Source organism: Monodelphis domestica, chromosome 6 (assembly GCF_027887165.1).
Source record: "Monodelphis domestica isolate mMonDom1 chromosome 6, mMonDom1.pri, whole genome shotgun sequence".
NCBI classification, from domain to species: Eukaryota; Metazoa; Chordata; class Mammalia; order Didelphimorphia; family Didelphidae; genus Monodelphis; species Monodelphis domestica.
The window spans coordinates 241,443,941-241,466,812 of NC_077232.1; positions in this window are offsets into that span (position 1 = coordinate 241,443,941).

Genomic DNA, 22,872 nt, shown 5'->3' on the forward strand with positions numbered 1-22,872 from the left:
TATTTCCTACGTCAATAAGTCTGTCCATAAACTGGGAGGGTGTTTCATCAATTCTTGTCGGGTTCTTTCAAATTTTGACCATTTTTCAGGTCTATCTGAGCAAGCTCTCATGGCTGTCAATAATGCTTCTCTGGCCTGGTTTAGTTTTGTGTGATCTAGTTCAACATTTGGGATCCAATGTGGATCTTCAGTTGGCCAATAATGTCCTTTTCTACCTCTTTTTTGATTAGCCAGAGAGACGATCTTATTTTTCTCTCTCTAGCAGATGCTGCTGCAAAGCTAGCAGCCATAGAAGGACCTGAATTAATTTTAACATTAACAACCACTGATGATTTAAAATAATTTATCACTTTTGTATAATGAAATTTATCACTTTTGTATAATGAAAAGGAAGTGGAAAAATGGAAACAAAAATTTAAAGCAAAACAGATTAATGGAGTATGGGTATCATCTGAAGGAAAACCCCTGCTCCCTAGAAGTTCCTACCACCAAATTTGCCAATCTATTCATAAAAATGGTCACTTTGGCACCCAGGGCATCATAGACTCTGTTAAGAGAGTATAGATAGCCCCTGGTATAACTACTATAGCCTCTAATGTATGTTCAGCCTACTCTACATGTCAAGCATATAACCAACATGCCCTTTGTGGCAAAGCCTTTGGTGGGCATTTTCTCACACACCTTTTGAGCACCTACTGATAGATTTCATAACAATGCCAAAGGATGGATGTTATAAATTTTGTCTAGTCATAGTAGATCAACTGCCCAAATGGCCAAAAGCATTTCCTGTGACCCGAGCCACAGTCCATTTTGTTGCTAAGATACCTTTAAAAGAAATTATCCCTCGCTTTGGACTGCCAGCACGTATTGATTCAGATAGAGAAAGTCATTTTACTAATTCTGTCCTAAACCAGATATATTCTTGCTTGGGAATAACTCCCAAATTCCATGTACCATATCATCCCCAGAGCTCAGGCCAAGTGGAAAGGATGAACAAAGAACTTAAAACTATGATTGGAAAATTATGCACTGAGACACATTTAAAGTGGCCTGAAATTCTCCCTCTGGCCCTATTTTATCTTAGAAGCAGACCTAGAGGAGACTACATATCTCACCATTTGAGATGCTTTTGGACATCCACCTATACAGGCTAAACCTTTCTCCCCAGCATATACCTCACTATTAGGGGGAGATATTACTATTGCTTCCTATATACAGGAGTTACAGCACAAACTGCGTGAACTTCATTAATCCTGAGCTGCAGTACAAGCCGGACCACTAGACTTTTCTCTTCATGACCTGAATCCAGGAGACAAGGTGTATATAAAGAAATTCCCTTTAAATAGGAGCTCAGAATTTTCTCCTATGTCACCTCCCCTAAGTTCTTACATCTACTAATCACAGTAGACATTTTTCAAAGGACAGACCATTCTTAATTCACACCTAAGAAGTCTAAACTTTTGAGTAATTCATGCCTGAGTAAGTTCTCACCTCTTTGCCTTTTGCAAGTTCACAAGTTGCCTGACCTTTATAGGTACTTAGTACCCTTTTGTATTTTTTCTTAAAATAGTCACAGCTTAAGATAAGGCAAAGCTTTTTGCCTTATTATAAGTATGGGTTTAAATACTTTTCATTGTTCAGCAAAGAGTTTACAACTTTATCTTCTCCTAAAGTATGCTTAAGTAGAGGTAGAGTAGAGGTCTTCATATTCCTGATCTAAGTAGAAGTCTCACATTCCTGATCTAAGTTCCTTCATTGTTTAAAATGGGGAATGGTCTTAACCGAACTTTATGAAGTAGGGTCTGAGAATTTTTAAGGTTCACATAGGCTTTCTGGCAAAGTGTAATATATCCATTGCAATGCCTTCTAGCAATCAGACACAATAAATCATGTTAATCCCATCAGGTTTAACAAATGCTTGCATATTCATATATTCATATATATATATATATATATATATATATATATATATATATATATATATATATATATATATATATATATATATATATATATGTTAAAGCTTAGAGACCGTGTAAATTCACATTTCAGTATTAGAGTATAAATACTACTTTCAAGTACTTAGAAAAAAGTTATATAGGAAAAATAATAAGAAAAAGCATTCAGGAAAAGCAAAATAGAGTTCCTTTGGTTTGGAACTTGGCCTTGAAGGAGCTCTGGCTTGGGACCTCAATCTGCAATTAGATTTTCCCTTAGAGCTACCACATGGAGTTCCAAGTAAACATGGCTGCAGTCTAGACACAGGACTCTTCCTCTTCTCTGCCTACTGATATAGACTAACTCAAAAGACCAAAGAAACTAAATTCATATGAATGAAGGGATTCTACAGTAGGGCACAGCATTCAAGGTATGTGGGATTAGGGCATTTCCACACTATAAGGGGTTGAAAAAGCTCCCACCAAAACATAAGCTGACCTACCTTCCACCACCCCACATAAGAAATTAGAGCCAGAGTCAGAGCAAGTGTGTGTTAGAATCAGTGAGTGAAAGAGAGGCACATCTAGAGTGAGTGAGGGGCACCTTTAGGTCCCTGACAGCTTAATAAGACCACCAAATACCTACCCCTGAGAGTAGCTAGACCTGAAATCCAGGTCTAGAAACCCCAGGTCTTGGTTTAGAAACCAAAATCCTACCATATGTTGTCTACAAGAAACACACATGATGTGGGTAGACACTCACAAGAATAGAATTAAAAGTTTGAGCAAAAAACATTGGGTCTCAACTGATAGAAAGAAACCATGCAATCATGATATCTGACAAAGCCAAAGTAAAAATAGATTGGATTAAAATGGATAGGGAAGGTAACTACATCCTGATAAAAGGCAGTAGAGATAATGAGGATATATCAGTAATCAACTACACCAAATGGTATAGCATCCAAATTTCTAAAGGAGAAACTAGCGGAGAACAAGGAAGAAATAGAGAGAAAAAATATACTAGTAGGAGACCTGAATTTACCATAATCAAATTAAGATAAATTAAATAAAAAATAAATAAGAAAGAGGTAAGAGATATGAATGAAATCTTAGAAAAATAAGAATTAATAGATATATGGAGATAAATAAATAGGGACAAAAAGGAATAGACCTTTTCAGCTGTACATGGTACATTCACAAAGACTGACAATGTACTAGGGCATAAAAACATGGCAAAGTAAAGCAGAAATAATAAGTGCAACCTTTTAAAATAACAGTGCAATGAAAATAATAATTAGTAAGGCCACATGGAGAGCCAAATAAAAATTAATTGGAAATTAAATAATATGATTTTCCGAAATAGGTTAGAGAACAAATCTAGAAACAATTAATAATTTCATTGAAGAAAATGACAATGATGAGACATCCTTTCAAAATATAAGGGATGCATTCAAAGCAGTACTCAGGGGGAAATATATATTCTTGAATTTATATATTAACAAATTAGGGAGGGCAGAGGTCAATGAATTCAAAATGTAAATAAAAATTTTTAAAGCAAACAAATTAAAAATCACCAGATGAAAGCTAAAGTAGAGATCCTAGAAGTTAAGGGAGAAATTAATAAAATTGAAAGTGAAAGAACTATTGAACTAATAAATAAGACCATACTCTGGCATTTTGAAAAAAAATAAACAAAATAGACAAAGTACTGGTAAGTCTATTTAAAAAAAGGAAAGAAGAAAACCAAATTAACAGTATCATGAAAAGGAAGACATAACCTCCAATGAAGAAGAAATTATGCCAATCATTAAAAACTATTTTGCCCAATTATATGGCAAAAAATATGGCAATCTAGATGATATGGGTGAATATTTGCAAAAATATAAATTGCCAATTAACAGAAGAAGAAAGAGAATTCTTAAACAACCCTATATCAGAAAAAAGAAATTGAAGAAGCCATCAAAGAAGTCACTAAGGAAAAATCCACAGGGCCTGATGGATTCACAAGTGAATTCTATCAAACATTCAAAGAACAACTAATCCTAATATTACACAAACTAGTTGACATAATAATCATAGAGGGAATTGTAGCATATTCCTTTTATGTCACAAATGTGGTACTGATTCCAAAGCCAGGCAGATCAAAAACAAAGAATGAAAACTATAGACCAATCTCTTTAATGAACATAGATGCATAAATCTTAATGAGAATACTAGCAAAAAGACTCCAGCAAGTCATCATGAGAGTTATTTATCATAATCAGGTGGAATTTATTCCAGGAATGCAAGGATTGTTCAGTATTAGGAAAACCATCTACATAATTGACCATATTAACAAGCAAATTGACAAAAATGACATGATTATCTCAATAGATGCAGAAAAAGCATTTGACAAAATACAACACTCATTTCTACTGAAAACACTAGAAGGTATAGGGATAGAGGGATCTTTCCTAAAAATAATAAACAGTATTTATCTAAAACCATCAGCCAACATCATATGCAATGGGGATAAACTAGATGCATTCCCAATAAGTTCAGGAGTGAAACAAAGATGCCCATTATCACCTCTATTATTCAACACTGTGCTGGAACCACTAGCAGTAGCAATTAGAGAAGACAAAGAAATTGAAGGAATTAATATTGGAAATGAGGAGAGCAAACTATCACTCTTTGTGAATGATATGATGGTCTACTTAAAGAATCCTAGAGAATCAACTAAAAAGTTAATGGAAATAATCAACAACTTTATCAAATTTGCAGGATACAAAACTCTTTTACTGAATTAGGGGGAAAAAAAAACTTAACAAAGTTCATTTGGAAGAACAAAGATCAAGGATATCCAGGGAAATAATGAAAAAAAATGTGAAGAAAGGTGGCCTTCCAGACCCTGATCTCAAACTATACTATAAAGCAGTGTCATCAAAACAATATGGAACTGGCTAAGAGACAGAAAGGAGGATCATTGGAATAGACTTGGGGTAAGTGACCTAAACAAGACAGTCTATGGGGAATGGATGAACAAATTTTGGTATATGTTGGTGATGGAATACTATTGTGCTGAATGAAATAATAAACTGGAGAAATTCCATGGGAACTGGAATGACCTCCAGGAATTGATGCATAGTGAAAGGAGCAGAACCAGGAAAATATTGTACACAGAGGCTGATACACTGTGGTACAATTGAATGTAATACACTTCTCCATTAGTGGCAATGCAATGATCCTGAACAACCTAGAGAGATCTATGAGGAAGAACACTATCCACATTCAGAGGAAAAACTGTGGGAGTAGAATCACCAAAGAAAAACAACTGATTGATTACATGGGTCAAGGTGGGGGATGTGATTGAAGATATAGACTCTAAATGAACATCCTAGTGCAAATATCAGCAACATGGAAATAGGTTCTGATCAAGGACACATTTAATTCCCAGTGGATTTGCACATTGGGTACAGGAAGGATGGGGACAGGGGAGGGAGGAATAGATTATGATTCGGGTAACCAAGGAATAACATTCTCAATTGACTAAATAAAATTTTAAAAAAGAAAAAACAAAATAAAATTATAACAATTAAATATCTCATTGAAAATAGGAATAAAATTGATGTAAAAAATGTTTTTGAATTGTGTCATATGTGCCATGTGGCAATATATTAGCTAATCCAGTGTGTAACAGGAAGGATTTACATTCAAAAATGATTTCTATTTTCCTATTTCAAGTTGGTCAATATTCACAGTGTGATGGTACAAAATATTTCAGCATGTAAAAGCTTTTCAAAAATATTAACAACTAATGTGAATTTTAAAAGGTACTAGTATTTCCATAAACATTATATTCTGTGTATTTGTTGTTGTATATCATTATGTTTTAAATAACAAAAATGATGAGAATGATGAGACATTGCAACTTCTGGCTGCATATTTCTAATATTAGCCTTATTTATACAATCTTTCCTGCAAAATATGAATAGACTAATAAAGACAATAACCAAGACTATGTCATTGCCAATGCTTGTTAAATTAATTCTGCCAAACCAATTTTTAGGGTTCATAGAAGCTAAGGTTTCTTCCCATTCTGAAGCAATTCTTGTAGCTTCTTGCTCATATACAATTTGGTCTAACTTATTAGTTTCTTATTGTAAATGTATAATATCCAATGTGCTGTTTTGATGTCTCCAACTACCTTTAATGTGCTGTACTATGGATTGCCATTCATATGAAACATCATATTTTTAAGGTGTAATACAATATCCTGTTTGGTTGAAATGACATGGATAAGTAATTCTAGTGTCTTAAGCTTCAACTTCTTTTCCTAGCCAAAATATAGCATCTTTCAAAGTTTCTAATTCATCCTTAAAAGCAAGGTCAAGACTGTGTTGTGTGTGCCACAGGTCAGATGAATTAGACACAATCCCTTTTATAAAATCTTGGTTTTGTATGTAGTTAGTTAACACAATTGTTGCTGTAATTGATACTGTAATCACAGCAATGATGGAAACTACTGCTCCTATAATTGTCAACATAAAATGTTTGGAGTGGTGCATAATGATATTAAATGCCTTGTGAATGAAATGGACAGTTCAAGTACATGCCCATGTCTCTGTAAGATTCACAGGTAACCACACTGATGGTGGTTTGTATATAATAGCTATATAGGTATCGCCATGCATAGAATCTATATATTGATGTAGATGACAGGTTAGGCATTGAATATCATACTTCTAATTGCCTGGTTGTAATTTTTAGAAAAGACCTAAACCAATTCATATCACCCATTAATTTTTGAAAAGCATTTAGAGTTTTTATACAATCCCTTCAAATCTCTATTTTTTGTGGTCTAATCTTCTATTCACAAACAATTGTGCCTAGATATTTATAAGGAGGTTTAATTTGAAACTTCTCAGGGGATATTACTAGTTTTTTTTTTTGTTGTGGTTGTTGTTGTTTTGTGTGTGTGTGTGTGTGTGTGTGTGTGTGTGTATGTGTGTATTTTGTTTATTTTTTAAGTGGCTTCAGTATTCACTAGCATATCCTGAACTATGTTATTGGATGGTCCTGCTAGTATTATATCATCTAGGTATTGGCATATATATTGCCCTTTATACTTTTACCTTACTTCTTCGAGTGCTTGGGCAACAAATTTTTGACACAGGGTGGCACTGTTTTTTATTCCTTGAGTTAGTACTAACCATTCATACCTTTTAAAAGGTGCTTTAAAATTTATTACTGGAACTAAAAAAGCAAATATATGGCAGTCCTCTGGGGATAGAGGAATGTAGAAAAAATAATCTTTTAGATCAATCACTATAATATTCCAATTCATGGGAATGGGGCTAGGGGAAGGAATGCCTGGTTGGCATATTCCCATGTCAAGCATTTATTCATTTATCTTTCTTAAATCGTGAACCAGTCTCCATTTACCTGAGCTTTTAGAGACAAGGGAAATAGGTGTGTTCCATGTGCTATTGGACTCTTTGATGTGCCCTAAGTTTAGTTGTTTTTGTATTCATTTAAATGTAGGAGTTTTTCTCTAGATATTGGACATTGATTGACCCACATAGGCTTAAAATTAATCCCAATTATTGGATTAGCAAATTTAATTGTGGAGTTCATAACAGATCCAAAAAATATTGTAAGTTATGAATTGGATGTGGTTAGTTTTATATTCATTTCAGCCATAAAAAAAAAATAATTTCTTTGCCCCAAAGAGATTGTGGAATGTCTAGGATATGAGGCCAAAATATTCCCTTGTGTCATTCATCATCAGACCAAGATAAATCACTGGCAGATTGTAGAATATTTTTGGGCACCCCAATACCAATTAACTGCTGCTGAGGTGTAATTGCTGCCCAAGATGCTGGCCAATCTCTTGTAGAGATTACAGATATGTCAGCTCCAGAATCTAAAATGCCTGTCATAATTTTATTTTCTAGGTAAAGGTACATGATTAATCTGCCCTTAGTAATTTTTTGTGTCCAATATAAATTTGGGATGTGTATTCAGAGTGTTCTGTTTTTTCAGTGTCTGTTTCAAATAGAGGAGTCTCAGTTAGCAAAAGCAATGTGGCTATCTCCATTCCTTTTGTAATGTTATATGATGAGACAGCTCTTACTAAGATATTTACTCTTTCTCCCATTTGCTGATCAATTCCCTGGGGCAGGACTTCCAGTCCTTGTGTAAGTAGATTGTGTTTACCTATTAATATACCTATGGATTATTGAGAAACAGTGAAGTCAAAGTTTGTAGGAATAGGGCAGATTCCCATTTGAGCTGTAATCACTAAATCCAAATTCGCCTTTGTTATGGGTTCAGATATGTACCCCTGGGGTTCGGGAAGGATACCTTTTGCAAGAATGCAAGACTCCAAAACTTAGCTTAAAAACAAAAAGATAATTTTATTAATTTAGAGAGTAATATTGAGAATGGCAAGGAGGATAGCAAGATGGGGAGCAGTTCCTGGGAGGACAGCATGGATGGAAAGGCTGTCCTCCAGATTATAGCAGTTCTGGGGATTTTATACTCTTTACAACAGATGCTATGTCATGGTGTGGATGTGACCTAGAGTGTTAGTCACTCAGGCATTTGGTGGGGTGGGGTGGTCATCTGACTGGGGTCTGCCTGGAAGCATAAAGATTCATCTCTTTGTCCATCTTAAATCTAGAGGAGGATCAAAGAGGATAAACATCTCAGGACCCTATGGGGGTCATTGAGTGTTTCTAGGTTCAGAGTCAGGAGGATGCAAGGGAGTTTCCCTGATAATAGTTCACCTGGGTTTCTGGGGATACAGTGCCCACTTCACCTTGACAGAAAAACTGATTTACTCCTACTTTGAAGAAGAATTTATAGCCACTTCAAAGTTTCTAGGAAGGGTGGTCTGTTTTCTGACTCAAGTTTGTCCTGGGTCCAAGATCTGCCAGAAGATCAGTTTTTTGGAATATGTGTAAGATTTTTGTGGTTATGATTATGTGGGACTCTGTTTCTGCATAAAGATGCCTAATGATATCCTTTATGACATTCTGGGCAGAGACATGGAGGGGTTTTTGGTTGTAATTTAGGGAAAGACTTTTGAAAATGACCTGTTCAGCCACATGCAAACCAGGGACCTTAAGATCTTTTAAGTTGTGCTGCCAGGATAGTCTTATGTTCAAAAGTGCATATGTCCTGGCAAGCCCTTGTGAAATCTGTTAATGAACCAGTTGCCTTAATGGGAGCCAATGCCCTTTTGGAGTCCAAATTAGAATTTCTATAGGCAAGATCTTTTAAAAGAATTTTTGGGGCTCATTCATGAGGAATGTGGCATTTAATGGAAGTGGTCACTCTCTACAAAATCTGCAAAAACTTTCTGAGGGCTTTTGTATAATTTCTGTATATGAATTCATCACCTTTTCTTTTGCTGGTGTCAACTAGAAAAAACACAGAACTATTAAATAGTCAAAAATCACTCTTTAATCAAGGGAAAAGGGGTTAGCGCTACTAATATGACAACAGAGCTGCTTTCCAAGACTGCACAGAGTCAAAAACACCCTGGTCACCAGCCCTGGTCACCAGCCCCTGGGAGTGTCACTGACTCAGTATGGACTCCGAGGAACAAAAGAATTTGGGGAACCTATATACCACTCTAGATGACCTGGGGGCTTTAGGATTAGAGGGACAGTTGATTGACTTTACAATGCTGAGAAAGGAAAATGAAGAGTTCCAGACAGGAATAATAGTGAGGGGCTGGGGCCCTACAATGGACACAAAAGGGAAAGACTCAGCTCAGGGCTGGGTCACCTAGGTCATGGACCTTAGCCTAGGGGGAGAAACCATTGGGACAAAAGGGATGCTTAATATTGGATGGGATTAGCTGTTCCCACCCAAACTACCAGGAAGTTCACTGTCTGGTGAAGAGGGACCTTCCCTCAGGGGGAAACCTCTCCTGTGACAAGGTCAAAACCTGGGGTTTCTATTCTCAAACTAAATAAACTGGGGATCTCTAGATTTCCATGTTGACACTGGTAAAGATTGTCTCGCCCATTTTGCCACCAGGTCAATTTGATCATAGATCTGTTCTGTATATAATATTTGCCTATCAAGGACTGCAAATTCTCCTTGTCCTACAAATTGATGATAAGAAATATTTAATCCAGCTTGTCTGTTTGCTCTGGCCTGTTCTTGACATAAATCTTGAAATTTTAATTTCCAATTTAAATAGTCACCACCATTAAGTGTTGATTCTGCTAAGACATGCCAATCATCTGATGTAAGAAACTGCTCACTAATATTCCTAATCAGTGCTATAATGAACAGAGCTGTGTTTCCATTTTTTACTACACTGTCACTGAGATCTTTAAGGGTTTTGAATTCAAAATTCTTGTGTTCTGCTATCTGCTAGTTCAGATTATTTGGGTTTTCTCTCAGGACTACTGGGCATGCTAGGAATTCTGCTCTTTCCTCCAGGAGGGCTCTTTGTATTGCCTTTCTGGCAGAGAGGAATACTTCACATATTTCTAGGGGTAGAGGTGGGTAGGGAGGAGCAGATTGAATTTGAAAAGAAGAACCATATTGGAGTGGGGGTAGGGGAGGAGGAATAAATGCAGTCTCCAATGGGATAGTATTTGAGTGATTCCATAAGACTGCATGGGTTAGTGGAAATAAGTGTCTTAGAGAGTTTGGTTTGGGTGTTGTGGAGGAAGAGAGAAAAAATGGAGTCTCCCCCACCCTCAAGTTTAGGAGAAGGAAATTGATGTTATATGCCCCAAAAGGTAGAAGGAGGGTGAGATGGGTTACTACCCCCTTCAGTCCTCACCAGATATGTCTCCTCACTAAACCTGCCTTTTACTCCCCTATATTTACCATTCTTGTAGATAAACTTCTTCCCTTGGGAAAAGAGAGAGAAATCAGCTCTCTCTCTCCTCCACTGTGACTATTTCCTTCACTCACAATGAAGTCACTTGAGAATAAATGTCAATCTTTATTCTAAACAATTATTTTCAGGAAGATGCCTGAAGGGTTAGGGACTACAGGAAAGAGGGGAAAGGAAGTCCCTATCTGTCTAAATCTTCCTTCCCTCCCTCCAAAGTTGAGAGACCAAGGCTTGATAGCATGGCCTTTGAGAGGTTCAGATTTGGTAAACCCTAGTCTTTGTCACAGCAGAGCAATGTCCAGACCCAGTTTGTCAAGGAGCTGTGAGAAATCTTGTTAAGGCTGCTTCTTCCTCTTTTCATATTTCTGCCACTTCTTGCTGGGATATTTGGGGGGGGGCAGTGATCAGATTCAAGGATTTAGTCTAGTGGTCAGGATGCAATCTCAGATAAGAGTTTTCACTTTGCTGCCTATGTTTGAATATAAATTGATGTAATTATGAGAGAGAGAGAGAGAGAGAGAGAGAGAGAGAGAGAGAGAGAGAGAGAGAGAGAGAGAGAGAGAGACAGAGACAGAGACAGAGACAGAGACAGAGACAGAGAGACAGAGAGACAGAGAAACAGAGAGACAGAGACAGACAGAGAGACAGAGACAGACAGAGACAGAGAGAGACAGAGACAGAGAGACAGAGACAGAGACAGAGACAGAGACAGAGACAGAGAGAGGGAAAGGGGGAAAGAGGGAGAGAGGGAGAGGAGAGAGAAATAGTGCAATGGTTCCCACTCTTAGAATCTCTTCCTTCCTCCAGATGCTAATCTTAAGCCCTTCTCCTGTTGTGGATGAGAAGCCTCTGCAGCATTCCAGACTCTGTCATTCCAGTTTTTGGATTAGACCTCTATCACATAAGTTAAGGTAAAGTGCTAGCCCAGTGGAGACTTTGTCTGTTTCAGGCACTATTGATGGAGGAGGTGAAGTTGAAAAGGAAGGATCTGTTGTAGAACTAAAGGGTTGGGGTAGGGTAGAGGAATGTGCATATTTAGAGTCTGTTTGTGAAAGTGACCTAGGATCTGGAAGTGGAGGAGATAAGGAAGTTTTTGGGAATACCAGTAGGGAAGAATGAGGTTCAGTTACAGGAAATTCTAAAGATGTTTTAGACTGATCCATGGAATCTTGTAATGGCTCTGCTGCTAATGTCATTCGTACAATATTCCATGTACCTTGGGATAGTTTGTGTCCCTCTTTCTGACTGTTTCATTTATCTGACCTATTTGATGCCATTCTTGTGTAGTAACTACCCCTTTTGATGGAAAGTCAGGATAAAATTTTAGGATACTCTTAATTAATGCTTGGAGCTTAGTCTCTGATATTTTAGTTCCTCACGTTTTCAATAATCTAATATAACAGGTAAGAGAAGATGGTTTCTGACCCATATTTCATAATGGAACAGCAACTCACCTCATTAGCTAATGTGTAGGTCTGCTGCTCTCCTCAGGTGATTTATAATCTGTTGGCTGTCATATGTAGGAGCTTCCTTCAGTTCCTAATTAATATGTTTGTGAGTGAATACCTGAGAAGGAGAATGGAGACTGAGGGAAAATGGATGAAGTGGTTTTACACACAAATACACATATGTATATATGTATATGTATATATATACACACATATATGTATATATATATATATATATATATATATATATATATATATATATATATATAGAGAGAGAGAGAGAGAGAGAGAGAGAGAGAGAGAGAGAGAGAACATAACAAAGGAACAAAGACTCAAGACAAAGACTTAAAAAAACATGGGATCCAGCATGCTCCTCTGATGGTATTCTCTGAGCTTCATGTTTTCCCAAACTTTCTATTGAAGAATCCAGGAATGTGGAGTAAGAGGTAGCTAATGAACACGTGACATGACATAGGATTTCATATTGGCTCAATTGACAACCATATAATCATAGAGGAGGAAGTTAGTCATACATGTGACTTGACATGGAATGTGGTCTGAGAAGGTAGGATCTAGGACCCTGTGACAACTAATGTCCTGCTCAGGAATTCTTTACTCCTTTGCACTGAAGATTTGGAAATACAATAATCAAGAAGTAACATGACCAGGAGTCTGGTATATGAACACATCAAAACACCAATAATACTTTCAAGATTTTAATATATCTGGTATGCTACAGTTTATTACTTTCCTTTGCTGTCATGTGAGCTAATCTGATAGAAGTGAGGTGGTACCTCAGAGTTGTTTTGATTTGCATTTCTCTTATTATAAAATATTTGGAACACTTTTTCATGTGCTTATTAATAGTTTGGATTTCTTCATCTGAAAATTGCCTATTCATGTCCCTTGTCCATTTTTCAATTGGGAATGGCTTAATTATTTTTTCACAACTGATTTAGCTCCTTATATAGTTGAGTAAATAGACCTTTGTCAGAATTTTTGTTGTAAAGATTTTTTTCCCATTTTGTTGCTTCACTTCTAATTTTGGTTGGAATGGTTTTGTTTCTACAAAAACTTTTTAAATTTCATGTAATTAAATTATTCATTTTCCACAGTTTGTAATTTTTTCCAACTCTTGGTTGGACTTAAAATCTTTCCTTTGCCAAAGATGTGATAAGAATACTATTCTGTGTTCACCTAATTTATTTATAGTTTCCTTCTTTATATTCAAGTAATTAATCCATTCTGAATTTATATTGGTGTAGGGTGTGAGACATTGATCTAAACCTGATCTCTCCCATACTGTCTTCCAATTTTCCCAGCAGTTTATTTCAAATAGTGGATTTTTCTCCCCAAACTGGGATCTTTGGGTTTATGATAGACTGTCTTGATGAAGTCATTTACCCCAATTCACTGATCCTTCCTTCAGTATCTTAACCAGTACCATATTGTTTTGATGACCACTACTTTATAGTACAATTTAAGATCTGGCACTGGTAGGCCAACTTCCTTCATATTTGTTTTTCATTATTTCCCTTGAAATTCTTGATCTTTTGTTCTTCCAAATCCACTTTGTTATAGTTTTTCTAATTCAGTTAAGTTTCTTGAAAGTTTGGCACTAAATGAATGAATGAATTTGGATAGGATGGTCATTTTTTTATGTTAGTTCATCCCACCCATGAGCAATTCATGGCTTTCCAAATGTTTACATCTAGTTTTAATTATGTGGAAAGTTTGTTTGTATTTCTGTTCCTATAATTCCTGTTTTTGTCTTGGTAGATAAATTCCTAAGTATTTTATATTGTCTAGGGTGATTTTAAATGGAACTTTGCTTTTTTACTCTTGCTGCCAGCATGTGTTGGAAATATATAGAAATGATGATGATTTATGTGGGTCTATCTTGTATCCTGCAACTTTGCTAAAGTTATTGATTATTTCTACTAGATTTTTAGTTGATTATTTAGGATTCTTTAAGTAGATCATCATATCAACTGCAAAGAGTGATAGCTTGGTCTCCTCATTGCCTATTTTAATACATTTAATTTTAATTTCTTTCCTAATTCCTACTGCTAGTGTTTCTAGTACAATATTAAATAATAGAGGTGATAAAGGGCATCCTTGTTTTACTCCTGATCTTATTAGATGACTTCTAGTTTATTCCCAGTGCAGATGATGCTTGCTGATGGTTTTAGATATATACTGTTTATTATTTTTGGGAAAACTCCTTCTATTCTTATACTGCCTAGTGTTTTCAATAGGAATGAGTATTGTGTTTTTTTAAAGGCTTTTTCTACAACTATTGAGATAATCATGTGATTTTTGTTGGTTTGCTTGTTAATATGCTCAGTTATATGAATGGCTTTCCTAATATTGAACCAATCCTGCATTCCTGGTATAAATTCCACCTGATCATAATGAATAACCCTCATGATCACTTGCTGGAATCTTTTTGCTAGTATTCTACTTAAGAGTTTTGTATCTATGTTCATTAAGATTGGTCTATAGTTTTCTTTCTCAGTTTTTGACCTGCTTGGCTTTGGAATCAATACCATATTTGTGTTGTAAAAGGAATTTAGTAGAATTACTTCTTTGCTTATTATGTCAAATAGTTTGTATAATATTGGGATTAGTTGTTCTTTGAATGTTAGAATTCACTTGTGAATCCATCAGGTCCTGGGGATTTTTTCTTAGGGAGTTCTTTGATGGCTTCTTCAATTTCTTTTTCTGATATAGGGTTGTTTAAGAATTCTATTTCATCTGTTAATCTAGGCAATTTATATTTTTGTAAATATTCTTCCATATCCCCTATATTGGCATATATATTGCCATATAATTGGGCAAAATAGTATTTAATCAGTGCCTTAATTTCCTCTTTATTAGATGAGAGTTCTCCTTTTCCATCTTTGATATTGTTAATTTGGTTTTCTTTCCTTTTTTATTATATTGACCAGTACTTTGTCTATTTTATTTATTTTTTCAAAAGTACCAGCTTATTGTCTTATTTATTAATTCAATAGTTATTTTCCTTTGCATTTTATCAATTTCTCCTTTAATTTTTAGGATCTCTCATTTAATTTCCGTTTTAAGATTTTTAATTTGTTCACTTTTTTTTAATTTGCATGCCCAATTTATTGATCTTTGACATTCCTAATTTGCTTATCAGTTCATTTGATTTCTGGGCTTTGTTTTCCAATTGGGAATTTCTGTATTTTAAACGTTATTTTCCTTTTTAGCTATTCTCCAGTTTTCTTGCCAAATCTCTTCCATCTCTCTCATTATCTTTGATTTGAACTCTTTAAGACCTTGTGAAAAATTTCCATTTTGGGGGTAAGATTTGGATGTGTTTACTTGTTTGCCATCCTCTACTGTGTTCTCTGTAGTGTGGATTTTTTTCTCCATAAAAATTACCCAGTATCAGTGCCTTTCTCTTAATCATTTTGGTGGTTGAAGGTTGTATTTACTGGGCATTGCTGGACATTGCTATCCTGGCTTTTCCATCCCTACCCTGCCAGAAGGCTCTGTTTATGGAGCGAAGGAGCAATTTTGGCCTCAGGCTACTTTTCAAGTCTCTGTGGCTTCTATCTCAGTGCCCAAAGTCTGTACTCTTTAGCTTGCTGGGGTCTCAAGTTTAGCTGCTCTTAGGGGTAAGTCCTTGGTTATCTTAGTCATCTGCCAAGAACCCAGAGATTGCCCTACACTTACTCTGATTCTTCTGTGCTTGCTCTGACTCTGGCACTAGGAGGGGTAAGTGAGGACTGATCAGATTGCATTTTGATAGGAGTTATTTCACCCCTTTAAAGTGTGGATATGCACAATTCCTATGTACCTTCAATTCTGAGCCCTACTTTGGAGTTCCTTCATTCATCTGAATGTTTTTTATAATTTTGAAGTATTATATATTGGTTTGTGGTGAGGAGAGTAAGAATCCTGCTTATGTCCTGCAGCCATTTTAACCCCCAAAGCATGATTTTCTTGAGTGAGCATTTGTAACACTTTTTCATTTTGTGAATTCTACTTTTTTAAGAATAATTTCCTCAATCAACTTCTGTATCTTTTATTCCATTCAGCCAATTCTGCTTTATTTTAAGAAGTTCATCTCCTCAGTGAATTATTGTGCCTCTTTTAACATTGGCCAACTCTTTTTTAAAGGCGATTAATTTCTTCAGTATATTTTTGTATCTCCTTTACCAAGTGCTTTGCTCTTTTTATTCCTGATTTTCCTGCATAAGTCTCCTTTCTTTTCTGAATTTTTTCTGCCTTTATTAGTTCATTTTTAAAATTGTTGTGAGCTACTCCAATAATTCTTTTGTGGCTTTAAAGCAATTTATATCTTTTTTTTTGAAGGCTTTGAATGTAGCAGTATTGACTTTGTGGCCTTCTGAATTTGGATTTTTATCTTCCTTATCACCACATTAACTTTGTTGATGCATTTTGCTTGTTTGTTTTGGATTATTTTTCTCATTTTCATGCCTTTCTCTTTTTTCAAAAAATTAATCCCCTTTCCTTTTCCTGTTTGTGTATCTCCTTACATGGAGGGAGTTTTGAGTTTCTGTTTCTGCCCATGTGCTCTTGCTGGTTCCATGTTGGAACCAAAATTCTACAGGTATCTGTAGAAAACTAAACATAAATATAAAAAAGAACATACCATCTTTTCAGCAGTACATGGTGTATATACATAGATGGACCATGTGCTAGGGCACAAAACCATTGCAAACAAATGCAGAAAAGCTGAAATGAGAAATGCAATGTTTTTTTTTTTTTCAGATCATGAAATAAAAAATATTCATAAGGGTTTATAGTGAGACTAATTTAACATTAACTTATAACTAAATAATCTAATTCTTCAAAACTGGTGGGCCAAAACTGAAGTCATAGAAACAATAAATATTTCATTAAAGAGAATGACAATGAGGAAAAAACATATAACCTACAGAATAGAGCCAAAGCAGTACTCAGGGGAAAATTTATATCTCTGAGTGCCTATATCAGCAAAATGCAGAGGGAGATGTTCAATGAAGTGGGCTTGCAACTTAAGAAATTAGTAAGAGGACAAATTAAAAATCCCCAGACCAAAACTATTTTTTAAAATTTTAATAGCTTTTATTTAGAAAGAGGTGGAAAGAGTGAAAGTAGAGAAATGTAAGAAGAAAATAGAGAAAATTTCTAACCTATCACACTAAATGATGCTCTGGTGTCTGGCTCTGTCCCAACAGGGCTAGTTAACCCTCAGCCAGAGAAACCAAAGGCCTCCTCCAGGAAAAAGGAGGCCTCTCCAGAACTAATCTCCCTAGAAGCCAGGAAGAGAAGACCAGATACTCACCCATCCAAGACAAAATCCAAAGGAGAAGATCCAGGAGCAGTCCAAGAGCCAAGGTCCCAAGTTGAAGCCAATGTCCAAGTCCAAAGCCACCTCCAAGAGGCAAGTCACTAGCCAAAGCTCCAAGCCAAAGACCCCTTGGAGAGGATGCTCAGAACTTTTCATAGTCCTTTTTCCATGTCCCTTCCTGTCCCTTCCTACACTTCCCAGGGGTCAATCACACCTTCAAAATTGCCTATCACTGCTCAGGGGGGGAAGTGTCTGTGGGATCCACCTCTCATCCTTTGAAGGTGTAAACTCATATCAAAGGATTTACAAGTTTCTGACTGATTGAGTTAAAAGGGTGGAACTCTCCAAGTAAATGATTTGTGAACTCATTAACTCAGTGGTAGGAGTGTTTAAGTTTCTGGCAAAACTCTTTTTAAAACCCTTTCCTTCCATCTTAGAATGAATACTATGAAAAAAAGAGATCTCACTTCTAATGAAGAAGAAATTAAGACAATTATTAAGAACTATATTGTCCAATTATATGGAAATAAATATGACAATCTGGGTGAAATGGACAAATATTTTTAAAAAATATAAAATGCCTTGATTAACAAAAGAGAAAATAGAAAACTTAAATAATCCAATTTCAGAAAACTAAATTGAACAAACCATAAAGGAACTTCTTAAGAAAAAATTCCTGATTTATTCACAGGTGAATTCTATCAGACATTCAAAGAACAACTAATCCTAATATTATACAAACTAGTTGACAAAATAAAGAAGTATTACCAAATTTTTCTTATGACACAAATATGGTATTGATTCCCAAACAAGTAAGACCAAAAAGGGGAAAAGAATACTATAGACCAATTTCCTTAATGAACATAGTTGCAAAAAACTTAAAGTACTAGCCAAGAGCCTACAGCAAGTCATCACAAGGATTACTCACTATAAGCAGGTAGGATTTACACCAGGAATGCAAGGTTGATTTAGTATTAGGAAAACAATTCACATAATTTTCCACATTAATAACCAAACTAATAGAAATCACATGATTATCTCAGTAGATGCAGAAAAATCTTTAGGCAAATCAGGAGTGAAGCAAGGGTGCCCATTATCACCACTGTTATATAATATTGTATTAGAATTATTAGTGGTATCAATTAAAGAAGAAAAAAAGAAATTGTAGGAATTACAGTAGTCAGTGAGAAAACTAAATTATCACTCTTTGAAGATGATATGATGGCATATTTGGAGAATCCTAGAAAATCAACTAAAAAGCTTGTGTAAATAATTAATAATTTTAAGAAAGTTGTAGGATAGAAAATAGACCCACATGAAGCATTTTGCAATCTATCTCTGAAGACAAACTCATGAATTATATGAACACAACTCCAAAATACTTTTCACAGAAATAAAATTAGATGTAAACAATTGGGAAAAAATTGCTCATGGGTAGGAAAAGCTAATATAAAAAAATGACAATCCTACCTAAACTAGTTTACTTATTCAGTGCCATACATTTCAAACTACCAGAAAATTTTAATAAAATTAGAAAAAATCATAACAAACTTAATCTGTAAGAAAAAAATGACTAAATGACTTAAATATAAAAAGTGAAATAAAAAATAAATTAGGAGCACATAGAATAGTATAACTGTAATTTATATGGGTAAGTAAGAAATTTAAAACAGATCATGATATAGAGAACATTATAAAAATTAAAATGAATAATTCTGATTATATTAAATCAAAGTTTTTGTACAAAGAAAACCAAAGCAACTAAGGGTACAATAGAAGTAACAAACTAGGAAAAATATTTTATAACAAAATTCTCTGACAAAGGTCTAATTTCCCAAATAAATAAGGAACTAAGTCATATATACAAGAAATCAAGTCATTCCCTAACTGACAAAATGTCAAAGGATATTTAATAGTCCACTTTCAGATGAAGAAATCAAAACTATCAATAATCACATAAAAGTGTCCTAAAAGTCTCCTGATTATAGAAATGAAAATCAAAACAACTCTGAGGTATCACCTCATACCTAGAGGATTGGCTAATATGAAAATAAATGAAAATAATAAATGTTAGAGGAGATGTGGAAAACATGGGACACTAATGCACTTGTGGTGAAGTTGTGAATAGATCCAACCATTCTGGAAGGCAATTGGGGATTATGCCCAAAGGACTTTTTAAAAATGCCTGACCTTTGTTGCATCAATACCACTACTGAGTTTATACTCCAAAGAGATATTAAAAAAGGGTTGTACAAAAATATTCGTACCTGCACTATTTGTGGGGGCAGAAAATTGGAAAATGAAGGGATATCCCTCAATTGGGTAATGATACCCAATTGCACTCAATTGGCATATAGCTTCTGTTTCCTTATTAAAGGAGTATAACCTTTGCATTTAGAAGTACCTTTCTAGTATATTCCAATACCCAGAAGGAAGTCAAAGCTGTCAGGAAGGAAATGCTAGTCACAAGACCCAACTGCCACTCCCAGTTGCCCCTTCCCCCACCAAAAATGTCTTGTTTCCTTCCCACACATGTAAATGTGCAAAAATATATTTTAATTAAATAAAAATCAAATGTAAACAAAACTGTTAATGTTGAGATCTGCAACTGGAGGAAGGGAATACCATTCTATTAATCAGTTTGTTTTTCTTAATGCTTGTGACTTCTGAGATAGCTTTTGGATATGTTTTCAGTTCTTCCATGTTGGTATGATGTAAAAATGGAAGTGTTTATTACTTTCCTGCTTTGTGCCCTGGTCTCTGAATGACCACAAGCACTCTTTTCTAATTTTAACTGTTATCAGCATCCCCTCACTCCCCTTTGGCCATTAGCATTGGTGTGTGCTACTGGTACTACTCGCCCTAGGATCATGCCCCAAGACTTCTACCACAAAGGAACAATCCAAAAAGAATCTTACACCAAGAGAGAGCAAAGGTACCCCTGCAATCAGCTTCTGAGCAGTTGTATGACTACTCTTACTGTCTGTGAGCTTTGGAAGCCTTTGCTACTTATTCAGCTACCCCAAGGCCTGTTGCTGTGATGGAAGCTGACATGTAGTATTGCTATGTGCTGTACCTCTACCCTAGTGCATTAGATAACACATACTGACTTTCTAATTTGGATGAAAATAATTTCATCCCATGTTTTATGGGTTATGCTCCTCCAGAACTCATATGGAGCATTTGCACTATATTTGTATGTACGTATATATATATATATATATATATATATATATATATATATATGTATATGTATATATATATGTATGTATGTATGTGTGTAAATATATATAAATATATGTATATATATATATATATACATATATGAGATTTTGGTAGGGATAAGATAGATTTGTGTACCTTCTCTTCTGAACTCAGCATTGTTAGGGAAGCTGAAAGGAGAATAAAAATTTACTTTTAAAATATTATTTATTAAAAGGCAGCTGGGTGATGCAGTGAATAGAATGCAGGGATTGAAGTCAGGAAAGTTCATTTTAATAAGTGAAAATCTGGTCTCAGAAACTTAAAAGCTGTGTGATTCAGGACATGTCACTTTACACTTATTGCCTCATTTCCTCAACATTAAAAATGAGTTGGAGAAATGTCAAACCACTTCAACATCTTTGTTAACAAATCCCCAAATGGGGTGCTGAAGATTTGGATATGGCTGAAACCACTAAACAAAACAATAAGAACAACCCCCCCCAAATCAATATGAGATAGATGCTTGCTTTCAAGGGATAGGACAAGAAAATTAACAGCAGAGGAAAGCACAGGCACTCAATTGGCATGTAGCTTCTGTTTCCTTAGTAAAGGAGTATAACCTTTGCATTTAGAAGTACCTTTCTAGTATATTCCATATGGATGATACTACCTTAGCAATCTAATGGTATTTGCACATGTTCCAGTCTCCTCTTACTTTTTTTATTTTAATTTTTGGTATGTATGGCTCAAAGATTAGAATATCTAATATTATGGGAAAGTTGCAGAATCAAATTTAGGCTTGATGTTAGTTGGGGGAAGGAGGGAGAATCTCCCTACCAATTAGAACTGGCTAAAATGCTTCATCATTGAAGGTTCCTCATCATTGAAGGTTTTTAGGCAAGGTTGATTTGTTTTCCTAATGCTTATGTATGTCCATGTCCATATCATTCCTTGTTCAAAAAATTCCAATGGTTCTCTCTTTACTATAGAATCAAATATGAATTCTTCCATTTGGTATTCTGCTACAGACAAGGTCCAGCCTCACTTGCGACTCCAGGGGTTCCTGACACGTGGAGAATGATCAGTCAATAAAATAACAACCAGAAGACAGCTGTATCATTACAGCCATGGGAATGCTTTGCATCTGATAGCTGCTCCGCCATCCCCAAGCTTGGTGCTTATTTTTATACCCATGTTCTTGGCACACAGATACATTACCTAACACACATGTCTAAATAGGCATAATTGGAAAAGTGATACATTAACTTTTAGCAAATCCTTTGATTAACATTCTATATTCTTGTATTGTGATTACAGGCAGCATAAAGGTTTCACACAAGATAAATCATTTCATCTTAATTTTCTCACTACCCTGTGAGGAGTTTTGAGCTAACAAACAATCAAGGAAAATTACTTATTGCTTTTAATAAAATGGAATAATTAATCAAGTGTTAAAAGATAATTCAACAATCATATCACTGAGGTTGAGGGGTACTGGGAACACAATTCAGATTTAATATTAGACAGATTATTTTTCAGTATTTACTAGGGAGTTTCCCCCTGGCGAGTTACTGGTTTGTGAAGTTGATTCACTGAGGCATGTTGAAGCTTGGTGTACCTGTAGTGTACCTGAAGGTATGGTATGGGCCTTTATGATTGATTTGTGTGCTGGCTTCATTAGAATAGGTTTCTGTGAGTGGGAAAGTTTTGGGCTTGGCCTGTAGCTGTGGTTTTACTGGGAATTATGTACCTAAGTAGAAGTTAACCCATGATAGTCTTTTGGGATTGGGTTTGAGAGTCTGATCTTTTGGTGATGTTTTGGGGAATTGGGGTATAGGTATTTTGCTCTTGCATTATTCCTTCTGAGACTAGGGGTAATAATAATTATGTCAATTGCATAAATAAGAGGCATTGATGAGAGAGGTCATGCAAGGGGGACTGAGTGGGCAATCACATTTTGCCAAGGGCCACTCGGTGGTCTCCTTAGCTACCACTCATGACTCTATCAATGTGTTGTGGCCTGATGGCTTCCAGCAGTATTCCACACTTTTCTCAATTTACCCCACCCAATACTTTTCCAGGATTCTTATGCGTTACTCGTATTTATTC